This window comes from Ctenopharyngodon idella, chromosome 21 (assembly GCF_019924925.1).
Source record: "Ctenopharyngodon idella isolate HZGC_01 chromosome 21, HZGC01, whole genome shotgun sequence".
Lineage (NCBI taxonomy): Eukaryota > Metazoa > Chordata > Actinopteri > Cypriniformes > Xenocyprididae > Ctenopharyngodon > Ctenopharyngodon idella.
This window is the reverse complement of record NC_067240.1, coordinates 6,195,715-6,208,985: the sequence shown is the minus strand read 5'-3', so window position 1 is coordinate 6,208,985 and position 13,271 is coordinate 6,195,715.

Below are 13,271 nucleotides of genomic sequence, written 5' to 3'. Positions count from 1 at the left end.
AAAACACAGCACAGACATTTATACTGTGTAGCATAAATTACTATGGCGATGAACACTGCTAAAAGCAGAGTCACTTTCATGGTGCCTAAAACACATGGTGCAGTCTAAACTGAAACATACCTGGGAAACCACTTAAACCAGCTTCATGCTTTAGGCCCAAGTTTGAAGAAACGAACCAGACTTCAATCACTTGCAACGAGTCAGTCGTGTTTTAGAGCTATGATGCCCCAAACATGTGAAGTTCATAGCAAAACCTTGAGTTTGTTCTGATTTAACTTTCTTGATGGAAATATAAGAAAGTGCTCATAGAATGCAATTCTTTTCTGGTTTGTGAGAAGTACCCAGAAGCAGTTGTTTGTAAACAGTAACTTAACCCTTTTAAACATAGAGGTCAACACACAGCTATTAAAAAAGCTGTTTCTTGCATATATGCATGGTTTTGATTGCACAATTGCACATCAACCACTACAGTGGACACTAGTACATCATCCTATACACTGCCACTAAGTGGCTGTTGTATGTGGATTTTTTTTTTTTTTTTTTTTCTCCAAACCAAGATGGCAGATGGCTGATCAGAAATGCCAAGTTACCATTCCTTCTATCCTAAAAGACTCTCACATGTAAAAAGAAAATGTAACATCAAAAAACATCGTTAAATTTTCCACAAGTATTGATTTTTGATTGAGAGGAAATTCTGATTAATCTTCTGTCCACTAAATTGGACATCATGTATCACTAGCTATATTTCTGTCATGCTGGGTTAGAATGAGCAAGCAAGAGAAAGGATCTAAATGCTAGGAAGTTTAATAAAACCACAAGGAAACACAAAGGAACTAAGCAAACTCATACAATGACGGACCAACCACGAGTGGAACACAAGCACTATCTACACACAGACAAAGAAGCTAAACAAGAAAACAAGTCGGTGTGGTTAAATGGGAAACACCTGGAAAGAACTAATCAATGGGGAAAACTACAAAAAACTACAAACCATGATGCCAGACAGGAAACAGTCCAAAAGTCCACAAAACACACAGGGAGAATATAACAATTTCATCTTACGGTGACTTGTTCTTTTATAGTGCAGTTTAAACTATTTTACGTAAGACTAAACAATACTGGTCATCCTCTGTTTCAGTGTCAGGATGAGCGTTTCATCTCATTCTAATAACTTCTGTGAGCATGACTATCCTATATGTCCCATTTACTATCACAGGATTCTTTATCTTTCTGACAAAACAGAACATTCATGCACTTTGATCTAATAGCGAATTCAGTCATTATTTTTAGTAAAGTTAGTTTAGTAGAGCTGGTTGCTCCTAGTCTGTCACTGTTTTCATCAACAGTGTCACTTTTTCCATATAGAGAGTTTCTACAGAGGTTATTGCATTAATCTTGACATCCCAAACTTTCACTTGTTATTGTCTTTACTCCCATATCCAATGCTAACACTAAAAATCATTTTACACAGTTTATTATTATATTACTGTTTTACCTCTCTGAAAAGTAATATTGTAACTATAATTTGGTATTAGCCAGTATTATTGAAGATAAGGGTTAACGAAGTTGATGTTGTGTAAAAAAAAAAAAAAAAAGTCAGCCAGTGCCTGCCACTTCAGATATTTACTCATATATATATATTTGTTTGTTTTTATTATTTGCATATCTATGTGGTGTTTTATGTGATATGTAACAGATGAAATCATGCACATGTATTCTTGTAACAGCTGTGAAGTCAGTCTGTAAAACACAGCACAGAGATTTACACACATCCAGACAGACTGGACGTTCACTCTTCAAACTGAATTGTTTTTACCCCCAATAATAAGCAACAATGTTACTATACTTGTCTGATAATAACCAAGATTTTTGGGCAAGTTTAATGCTTTTGAGTAAATGAGACTGAGCTCTTTGTTTCATTTATTGTTTCTCTGTTTCATTAATTTGTTTCATTAATTTAAATTTAACTAATCAGAAAATGAGATTTTGCATATCAATGTAGATATGTGTTGCAGAACTATGTAGAGTTGCAGACTGATTTATACTGGATGAAAATCTATTTAAATGTTTCCTTGATTCACTAATATAAAGTAAATAATTTATAGAACCATATTTTGAAGTAATTTAAGTGTATTCTTGTTATTTAGATTTAATGCAGTAAAATATCGGATTATATATATAGGCCTACTGAATTTATTGAACATTTATTTATTTACATTTTGCATATGCTGAACATGGTTGTCTCAGTCTGAATGGGCTGGTTTATATACAGCTGCTGGTCATATAATTAGAATATCATCAAAAAGTTTATTTATTTCACTAATTCCATTCAAAAAGTGAAACTTGTATATTATATTCATTCATTACACACAGACTGAAATATTTTTAAATGTTTATTTCTTTTAATTTTGATGATTATAACTGACAACTAAGGAAAATCTTAAATTCAGTATCTCAGAAAATTAGAATATTGTTAAAAGGTTCAATATTGAAGACACCTGGTGCCACACTCTAATCAGCTAATTAACTCAAAACACCTGCAAAGGCCTTAAAATGGTCTCTCAGTCTAGTTCTGTAGGCTACACAATCATGGGGAAGACTGCTGACTTGACAGTTGTCCAGAAGACGACCATTGACACCTTGCACAAGGAGAACAAGACACAAAAGGTCATTGCTAAAGAGGCTGGCTGTTCACAGAGCTCTGTGTCCAAGCACATTAATAGAGAGGCGAAGGGAAGGAAAAGATGTGGTAGAAAAAAGTGTACAAGCAATAGGGATAACCGCACCCTGGAGAGGATTGTGAAACAAAACCCATTCAAAAATGTGGGGGAGATTCACAAAGAAGTATAACTAGACTGCAGCTGGAGTCAGTGCTTCAAGAACCACTACGCACAGACGTGTGCAAGACATGGGTTTCAGCTGTCCTTTCAGCATTCCTTGTGTCAAGCCACTCTTGAACAACAGACAGCGTCAGAAGCGTCTCGCCTGGGCTAAAGACAAAAAGGACTGGACTGCTGCTGAGTGGTCCAAAGTTATGTTCTCTAATGAAAGTAAATTTTGCATTTCCTTTGGAAATCAGGGTCCCAGAGTCTGGAGGAAGAGAGAAGAGGCACACAATCCACGTTGCTTGAGGTCCAGTGTAAAGTTTCCACAGTCAGTGATGGTTTGGGGTGCTATGTCATCTGCTGGTGTTGGTCCACTGTGATTTCTGAGGTCCAAGGTCAACGCAGCCGTATACCAGGAAGTTTTAGAGCACTTCATGCTTCCTGCTGCTGACCAACTTTATGGAGATGCAGATTTCATTTTCATTCATCATTGGTTTCCTGCTTGGTGTTCCTACAAATGTTTATATTATATGACTCATCGTCACAGGAACAGGAAGTGGAGTTGCATTCTTCAAGCTCAATGTCTCTATTTGTGAGCTTGTTAACTCTCTGAATTGTTTGGTTTATACACTGTTGGTTTGCTTTTCAATTACCTCAAAGTTACCACTGTTTTCTGTAGGACTAGTTTTCACTGGTTGTCCTCTGTTTCAGTGTCTGATGTGTGTTGAGCATTACCTGGCAGTGGTTCATCCTGTAACCTTTCTGAAGTTTAAACCTCTCAGATATAGAGTGATCTGCTGCACTGCAGCTTGGATAATCACTCTTGGATCCTGTTTCTCTTGCTTATTTATTGACTTTTTTAAAAAATGGTGAAATACATAGAGTTTTTATCGCTGCAGTTCCTCCACTTCTTCTCCATCCAGTTGTTTTGTCTTGTGGCTGTAAACTGCATTCAATAAATTTGACTAAAACATGTACTGATATGACAATTGAATACAACAGATTTAAAACATTAATGCCACGATTTTAATATAATACATGGGAATTCATATACATTCACACTTTACGTTACATGATTTATGTTTTATTGGTGTTAATATGTAAGTATTTTTACGTTTTAGTGTTATAAATACGTCAAAGTTGTACGTTTTTGTGTGTATGAAAATGTAAGTAAATGTATGTGTGGTAGAACCACACTTTACGTAAAAATACACGTTCTCATGAGATCACGTTGGTTTTTCGCTAGTTAATCCCATTCACCTGTGCCTTGTCAATCACCTCGTTAATTAGTTTGAGTCTTGTCTTTGTCCTGTGTTAATGTTGATATTTAAGGTTAGAGTGTGCTACTGTTTCCCTGCATGCTTCTGTCATGCTTTTTGGAGTAAAGATTATTGGATCTGAATTCTTCTTCGTTGTGTGCTTCTGTTCAGCCACTTAACTGTGACATACTTATAGTCAACAGAATATTTAAAGGAGATCATCAAAAAGTGTAACCAAAAGGGTAAATTCAGGCAACATGTGCATTTATACTCTGATTAAAAAATCTCTGTGAGCATACCTTTTTGCGATATACTGACTGTGCAGCCTTTTCAGTGTAAATTGGGCTCAGAACATGTTAGTGTGATCATTTACTGATTATTTAGAGAGATCTACCACCACAAACTGATTTATAGTTGCACATTTGCTTGTCCTAGTTATTTACACAGATTTATTATGTATGTGTTATTCAGATATGGGTGGCATGAGTGGTTGTTTCTAGTTTGTGGTTTGTTTTTCCAATAATAGTTTCATCAATGACCCAGTGTTTTCCACAGAGATTACATCAAACTTGACATTCTATCATAACACAGATACAGTATGTAGTGGGTTTTTTCTTTGTCATAGTTTTTAAATGCTCAGTCTAACCATTTGCATATCAGGTGTTGAATAAGTGGCACCTGCTGGCCAGTATCAGATGTATAAAGATTGAATCTTTGAATATTCACTGATTTTATCTGTGCACTTCATACAAAAAGATGGTTACTGAAGATACTCAATTTTCTGCATGAATGTATATATTTTTTTAAGTTAACATTCCATAGAAGTGCACCGTTTCTTTTCTTCAAATGTTTAGCTAGTCATTTTGAAACTCATTTTTTAATTGAAATATTTGCATATCAAAATGTTTGTGTTTTTATGGGATGAGAAGCAGATGAAGCCATGCACATTAATACTTGTGACAACTTTTAATTTACAATTGTATTTATACTTATAAATAATAGCACAATTAGTCGTTCTGGTGTCAGCATTAAACTTAAGGTCAGTCAGTTGTGGCTTTGTGAACAATTTTTAAGTCAAGTCCAATTAATCAGTCTAATAATTATATCAAGATGCAGTAAAAGTAATGCTAATCTGAAAAATAAAACCATGACATGATGTTATCACTGACAATATGTTCTTCACCTCAGACACTACAGTCTTCACTAATTTTATGCATATCATGTGACAAAGATGATTATCAAAATTGAAATAAACATTTTTCCATATCTGTCTCTGTCTCCTCTCAGGAAGATTTTTTATTTTTTATTTTTTTTGAACATATTCATATCTGATGTTTTATGTGACGTGTAGCAGATATATATATTCTTGTGACAGCTATGAAGTCAGTCTACAAAACACAGTACAGAGAGACTGGACATTCACTCTTCAGGTGATGAATTTCTCTTTTTGATTCAATTTCTTATCTATAAACTCCACAGCTGATTCTTTCTGGTTACTTGAAAGTCTGAAAATGTGTATGTACAGTATCACTCTCCTGTTTGGTTTTCCTACACACTCATATGTGATCTGGCTCATTGTAACAGGAACAGGAAGTGGAGTCGCATCAGAGTTCTTCAACCTCAATTTCTCTGTTTGTGAAATTGGTAACTGTCTGAATTGTTTGTTTTATATAATGTCAAATTGCTTTCAGAGAATCTCAAAATTACCACTGTTTTTACTAGGACTATTCTTCACTGGTCGTCCTCTGTTTCAGTGTCTGATGTGTGTTGAGCGTTACCTGGCAGTGGTTCATCCTGTGACCTTTCTGAAGTACAAACCTCTCAGATATAGAGTGATCTGCTGCACTGTGGCTTGGATAATCAGTCTTGGCTCATGTTTCTATTGCTTATTTTTTTTACAGTTTTTCTCACTACAATTCCTACTGGCCTTCTGCATCCAAATGTTTTGTCTTGTGGCTGTTCTTAGAGCTTTGAAGCAGTCAGGACCAGGAGAGAGAACAAGAGAGAGAAAAGAGGAAAACCATATGAAGAAAGAGCATTTCAAATCATTTTAATTAGTACTGTGAGCATGACTATCATATATGTTACAGGATTAATTACCATTCTAACAAACCAGTATATTCATCAACTCTGGATCACTAGTCTGATTTGTTATGTTCTGGTTGGTTTTGTTCAGCCTGTTTTTTATCTGCACCGCACTGGGAAATTTTCCTGCCTTTTTTTCCCCGATATTGTGCACCATAAAATAGTGATATTTTAATAAATTATTTAATTATTTCATTGCTATTTAATAATTTTAATGTAATAATTGATAAACTAATTGACTGTTAAATTAAAATAATGTTATGCTGAATGTAGTTATTTTTTATCTTATTATACTGGAAAATTATAAATTCAGTTTTTGGAGCTGATATACAGTATTACTTTTTTCTGTTGCATTTCCTGTGTATATATGCCTTTATGCAAGGTTCCATCAGTGCACACTGACATATAGCTTCATTTGGTTGTTTTTGTTATATTTTGTTCATCGTCAGTGATCTCATTACAAAAGTCGTAAGGTATATGCATGTAAAATATGGTTTGAGCACACATGTATTCTCGTATGTTTGCATTGAATGATAACATGCATCTAAAATACATTTGACGTACAAACGCTTATTACGAATAACTTGAGTTTCTTATCTGCAATTAATAGGCTGATTTTATTACATGTAGTCAGTCATATTAATGAAATATGCCATCACATTTATTCAACAAATTTGAGTTGTTGTTATTAGCGTGTTGATTATCCAAATAAATTTTTTTATCAATGACCCAGTGTCAACGTGATTCCAATATGACATATAGAGAGGAGTTTTTTTTTACATATACACCTGCACATGAATCAGACTTCAAATAACTGAAATGAATTGATAATAAATCAAGATCAGAATCGAATCGCAAGCTTATGAATCGAATCACCCCACCTCCCCCATCCATAATTCTCACTCCAAGCTAAACTCAAAAGTTGGCAGGCCATCTAATAAGGGATGTGAAACAAATAAGTGTATTAAACTTCACGTCCTATTACTACACAAAATTAAATTGTTTATTTTTCTCTCAAAATAAATAATCCTTTGGTCTATTTGCACATCAAAAGTTTAATAAATGGCATGTTCTGGCCAGTAGCCTAATTCATTTGAACATTGAAATGACTGGATATCCACTGTTCCAGAAATAATTTCTTTAAATCTTTAAATATTTGATAAACTTTCCTCACCTCAAAAACCTTCACTTTCACATTTTACTTTATCTGTGTGCATCATAACACAACGTTGTTCGAAATGTACATTTTTCTGAATTAGTGTAAATAAGTTTCACAAGCTTTCAAATATTTCCCATATAGATGAATATAAATTTAAGCATGACATCTTTTTAAACCAGTTTTTTTTTTTTTTTTTTTTTTTTTAAACTTTGAGTATTTGCATATCAGATGTTTTATGTGACGTAGCAGATTAAGTCAATATCTTTGTGACTTCTGTGAAGTCAGTCTACAAAACATCGCACAGAGAGACTGGACATCCACTTTTCAGGTGACAAAACTCTTCTCTTTTTCATGTATTTTTCTTGCTTTTTTTTAGTTCACAATAACAATGTCACAGTGGTCAACTTATAATGTCCAAGGGTTTGTGTCAAGTTTAATGCTTTAGCTATATTATGTCTAAATAAAACGTTTTGTTGAATTGGAGGGCAGTAGCAGTTTAATTTAAACCAATCCAACTAAATTTGGAAGTGAATGTAGGCTATAGGCAAAATTACAAAATACTCTGTAATTTATAGATGGAATTGTATAGTCATTTAATGATAGTGATATGGTTTTCAATTGGGAATGGTACAAAATGTTAGACTAGATTATATATACTGCATATACTAAAATCCCCAGAGTTAAGTAAACTCTGCTCAGAGTACATTTGGTCCCTCTCTGAATAGTGTTAAAATAACACTGAAGCAGAGTTAATGAGATAATTAATCTAGTAATTGATGATTAAACATTAATGATGAACAACTGCTGTTAACAAGCAGAATCGCTGAAGAAAAGAGAAACACAAGAACTACAACTGACTTCAGCCAAAACTATTTAATTGAAATCAACTGAAGATAAAAGTCATTAAATCTCACTAGATCTGATTAAAATATCCGTTTCACTTATTACTAACCAGATTGACTTTATTTCTGTCACAAGTCTAATGAAGTTCTTATTGAGAATTAACAGAGGTTTAGATGTTGCTGTTTTATTGATTAAAAATGTATGCCACCATCGTAGTGGTCAGGGTTTGTTTTAGTTGTGCTCTTGACCCTTTTATGTTTTCAAAAAAAATTTGTGTTTGAGCAATTGCAATAGTGTTTCATATCAAACACTTGTACATTGTTGAATCAAAAGACTAAAGGAGCAGATCAGCTTGAATTTGCTGCTTGAGAGCCATTTCAAATTAGCATCACAAAGAGGTCTCTTTCTCTGACAGTTATTACAAAAATGCAACCAAAAAAAAAAAAAAATCCCATTAAAGAAATGCCACCGTAATGCTTCTGTGCTAAAGATTAACAACTGTTACTGCTCAGGCTTATACATGAAAACATAGTATACAATCCTCAATGGTGGTGACAATAATTATTCATAATTATTCATGATGGGAGTCCTATGGTGATACCCAGCATGCATTGCAGTGTGAAGCATTTTTTTTTTTTTTTTGTAATCACCATTGTTGAGATTCATATGCTGATTCTTAATGTCTCTGTGTGCCTAAGTGATGCTGTAGTTAATTTTTATTTTTATTTTTTATGCACTGCATGGTTTTGAAATTACTCAGTATATTTAACTTTCTTTGTTACTGCAAATGTGTTTAACAAACACATTGTCACAACAGCCATAAAAACAAATGTATAATAAGTGTTAAGAGCCCCACTAATCACCATTATGGTGACTTCAAATGAAACAGAGTTAAACCTCTGTTAATTCTCAATAACAACTTTTGTAGATTTCTAACATAAATAAAGTAAATCTGGTTAGTATTAAGTAAAGCTGGTAATGCTGTTTGTGGAGTTGTTTAATCATCCTCTGTTGAGATCTTGAAAGGTTTAATGTCTTTCATCTTCAGTTGATTTCATCTAAGGCTGTGGCTAAAGTCAGTTGTAGTTCTTGTGTTTCTGCTCGTCTCTTTTTCTCTTCTCTTCTTTCCTTCAGTGATTCTGCTTGTTAACAGGCTTATTAAGGCTCAGATGACTCCATATTTAATATACACATTTTGTGGCTCAGATAAGGTCCAGTTTAGGTTTATTTCTTTGCTCTTGGCTGACATGTGGCATTGCTGTGGCCTGCTTGTGGCCCAGATCTGGCAAACAGAAGCGGCCTACACAAGGACCATAATTCATTGCAGCATGTGGGCCAGATCATCATGCCACTTGTGCCAGATGTGGGCCAGATCTGGGCCGACACAATGTTGCTATCTGGGTCTCTCTGTTTCAGAGATTGTTTACTGTTTATGTCTTCTCTATACTGTCAGGTTTCTTTTCAAATCTGTCAATATCGCCTCTGTTTTACAAGGACTATAGTCTTCAATGGTCGTCCTCTGTTTTATTTAGTGTTTTTTTTTTTTTTTTTTTTTTTTTTATGGTCGTAACCATTTTAATCACAAATCATGGGTCAGGAAATTAGCAAGAATTACACAAATACTGTAGTTAAAATAACTTGGTTTTCATTAAATGTTTAAGCTGTGTGGGTAAGCTTGCAGACATTGTTTTACAGGAAGAAGAGTCAGTGTTGTTCCACTCAATGTTAATGGCTTCAAACATTCCATGGGTAGTTCAAAAATGTCTCCCAGTTACTCAACTCAAACTTTATTTCTAAATCACTTTCAACACCACAATGTGGAGCCAAAGTGCTGTACAGAATAAAATAATAAAAAACAAATACAGAACCAATAAAACATACCAAACAACAACTTACAAAGCATTTCCAAAAGTTAAGGAAAACAAATGAGTTTTTAATGCACTCTGAAATACACTAAGTGTAGATGATTTTACAGACAGAGGAAGGTCATTCCAAAGCCGATTTTCTTGCACGATTTTAGCAGTCCTATAAGATCACTACTTTATCACACTGTGCGACATGGATCTACTAAACTTGAGTACGACATGCATGTAGACTGTACGATGATGACACCTATTGACTCGTAGGCTACGATGCAAGTTTCTATAGAAGAATAAAACGTCATCAGCATGCGCTAGTGGTAAACAAAACACCATGTTGAGTCACACTTTTCTAGATTTTATGTGTGCTGAAAATAATAAAGAAGCGGCGAAAGAAGAAGGGAAAAGAGCTTGAGGTAAGCAGTTTTAAGTTTTAGCGCCATTTCGTGTTGATTTCATGTCGCATTTTTATTGGCTGGTCAGTAGACGTAGGTCGTAGCAGCAAACACACTGTGCGATGATAATGCTGAATTTCTGACACTGTTAGAAAATGATTGTAGGCTATCTTTGGTCGCAAGACTGGGAAAATGGAAAAAATCTTTGAACCTCTCTCACTGTACGACATGGGACCACCGATTAAGAGCCACGATCACAGAAATCGCCACGATTGTTTCACGATGGCAATCTTTCATCTGGGACAGCAAAAAAATTGTGCAGTGTATCCTGAGCTTTAGGCTGTGGCTGAAGTCGTAGTTCTTGTTGTTCCTCTGTCCTTCGGTGATTCTGCTCATTATCACCTAATTATCTCATTAACTCCAGCATGTTTCTGTGTTACATTTAACGGCCTGTAGTGTGCACACTGAGCAGTGTTCATTTCATCTGGGCTAAACCATATGGGGCCTCCATTAAAACTGTGGACAAAACTGTCTGGGCCCCAGTTAGACAGCCCAGGCGACACCCATCTGGGCCCCACATAGCTGTGCTGGCTGGGTCACTATAGGGTTCAAATCTTGGTTGTCTTAGCAGTGTGGGCAGGAGCATTGTCTAGTTGAATAATCAAACTTCCCACATTCTGCCAAAAACTTTATTCTGTCTTTGATGTTTTCTGAGACAGCAATGGCTTTTTAAGTAGTGCATTTGCTGAAATTTCTCCAGGAGGTCAAACTTATAAATTAATAATTATGTTGGTAAAGTTAAACTATTTTTAAATGACTGAATCAAAAAGGACTATTAACATTGCATCACTATCTGATTATTAATTCATCTAACATGAACATATTTTTCTTTTTTTTCTTTTTGCATAGATCACAATATAACAATATTAAGGGTAGAGCCGACAACCAAAGAGAAGATGAAAAACTCTACAGTGAACTTTACCTCACCTGAAGCTTCAACAAACTCCACAACTCATTTCACTGAGATACTGGACAGTCTGGAGATATGTTTGTACAGCATTAATTTGATTTTTGCTCTTCCTACACACTCCTATATTATATGGCTCATCGTCACAGGAACAGGAAGTGGAGTTGCATCAGGGTTTTTCATCCTCAATCTCTCTGTTTCCGAGATTGGTATCTGTGTTAATTCTTTGTTCACTGTACTTGATAGTACTTGGGTTTTAAGTTTCACGCCATTAACATGGTTTTTATTAGGACTAAGCAACACTGGTCGTCTTCTGTTTCAGTGTCTGATGTGTGTTGAGCGTTATCTGGCAGTGGTTCATCCTGTAACCTTTCTGAAGTTCAAACCTCTCAGATATAGAGTGATCTGCTGCACTGCGGCCTGGATAATCACTCTTGGCTCCTGTTTGTGTGGCATGTTTATTTTAGTATTTTTCGACTTTTATATTTATATATGCATAAATTTGCTTCAATTCTTACTCTTTTTCTCCGTCCAGTTGTTTTGCTGTGTGGCTGTTCTCAGAGCTCTGAAGCAGTCAGGACCAGGAGAGAGAGGGAGAGAGAGAGAGGAGGAAAACCACATGAAAATAAGAGTGTTTTATATCATTCTAATAACTAATGTGAGCATGGCTATCACATATTGGCCGTTTACTATCACTGGATTCTTTTTTATTCTGACAAAACAGAATATGGAGCAAGCTTTTTCTGTTTGTTTTATTTTTTATGTACTGGCTGGTTTTGTTCAGCCTGTTCTTTATCTGCACCGGGCTGGAAAATTATCCTGCCTTTGTTTTCCTTAAATCCCACAATTGTGATATTTGATCTATCCTTTTTTATGTTTGATACATTTTAATTATGTTTGAAAAATGTAAAGTAAATACACCTTTTCCATATTGAGGATTGCCCACAAAGATTATTGAATTAAACTCGACATTCATAACACAGAGAACTTTTTTTTTCCCCCACAGTAACAAACAAACAAACAAATTGATCTGTCCAAAAATTTGCATGTCATGTGTTCAGTGGCACCTGTGCTGGCCAGTTTCAAATGTATAAAGTCTGTTTGAGAAGACTGAATATTCACTGTTCAGGTGAAATTTCCTTCTACTGGACTAAAGATTTACTGTATGAAAAAAAAAAAAAAACCTGCTATCCTCAGTTTTGAAGTGAAGGGTCAGTTGATTAACATTGTGTAAAAACATGTCTTGTCAAAGTAAACTAAGAATACTAATAAAAATGGTCGTTGTAAGTAGATGCTACCAGTCTGTTGTTTATCCAATAAAACTTCACTAGGGACGCAGTGTCACCTTTCCCATATTGAAGGTTGCAAAATAGTAATATTTGCTTTAGTTGACATCCTGTCATAACACCATTTTTTTTTCTTTGTCATAAACCTTAAAAGTTCAGTCTAAAAATTTGCATATCTTGTCTTTTTTTGTGACGTGTAGCAGATGAAATCAAGGTCATATATACGTCTTGTCTCTAAAACACAGCACTGAGTTTTATACACATCCAGAGAGACTGCACATTCACTCTTCAGGTGATGAACTCCTCTTTTTTATTCAGTTGTTTTAACCTCAATAGTAATCAACCAACAGTGGAAATATATAAAAGAAAATTACATGCTTATAAATTTAGGCTAAGCATAAATACTTACTATATTTAATTTAAAAGTCATTTAATAATGCTGTGTTTTGGTTATACAAGTTTACTTGAGGAACTTTGAGGAATTACAAAGTAATTGTATTATGTTGTATACTGGATGAATATATTTAAATGTTATGTTTACTTTATTGACTCAGTCTGAATTAACTGGTTCATTCACAGTTTTCCATAAAAAC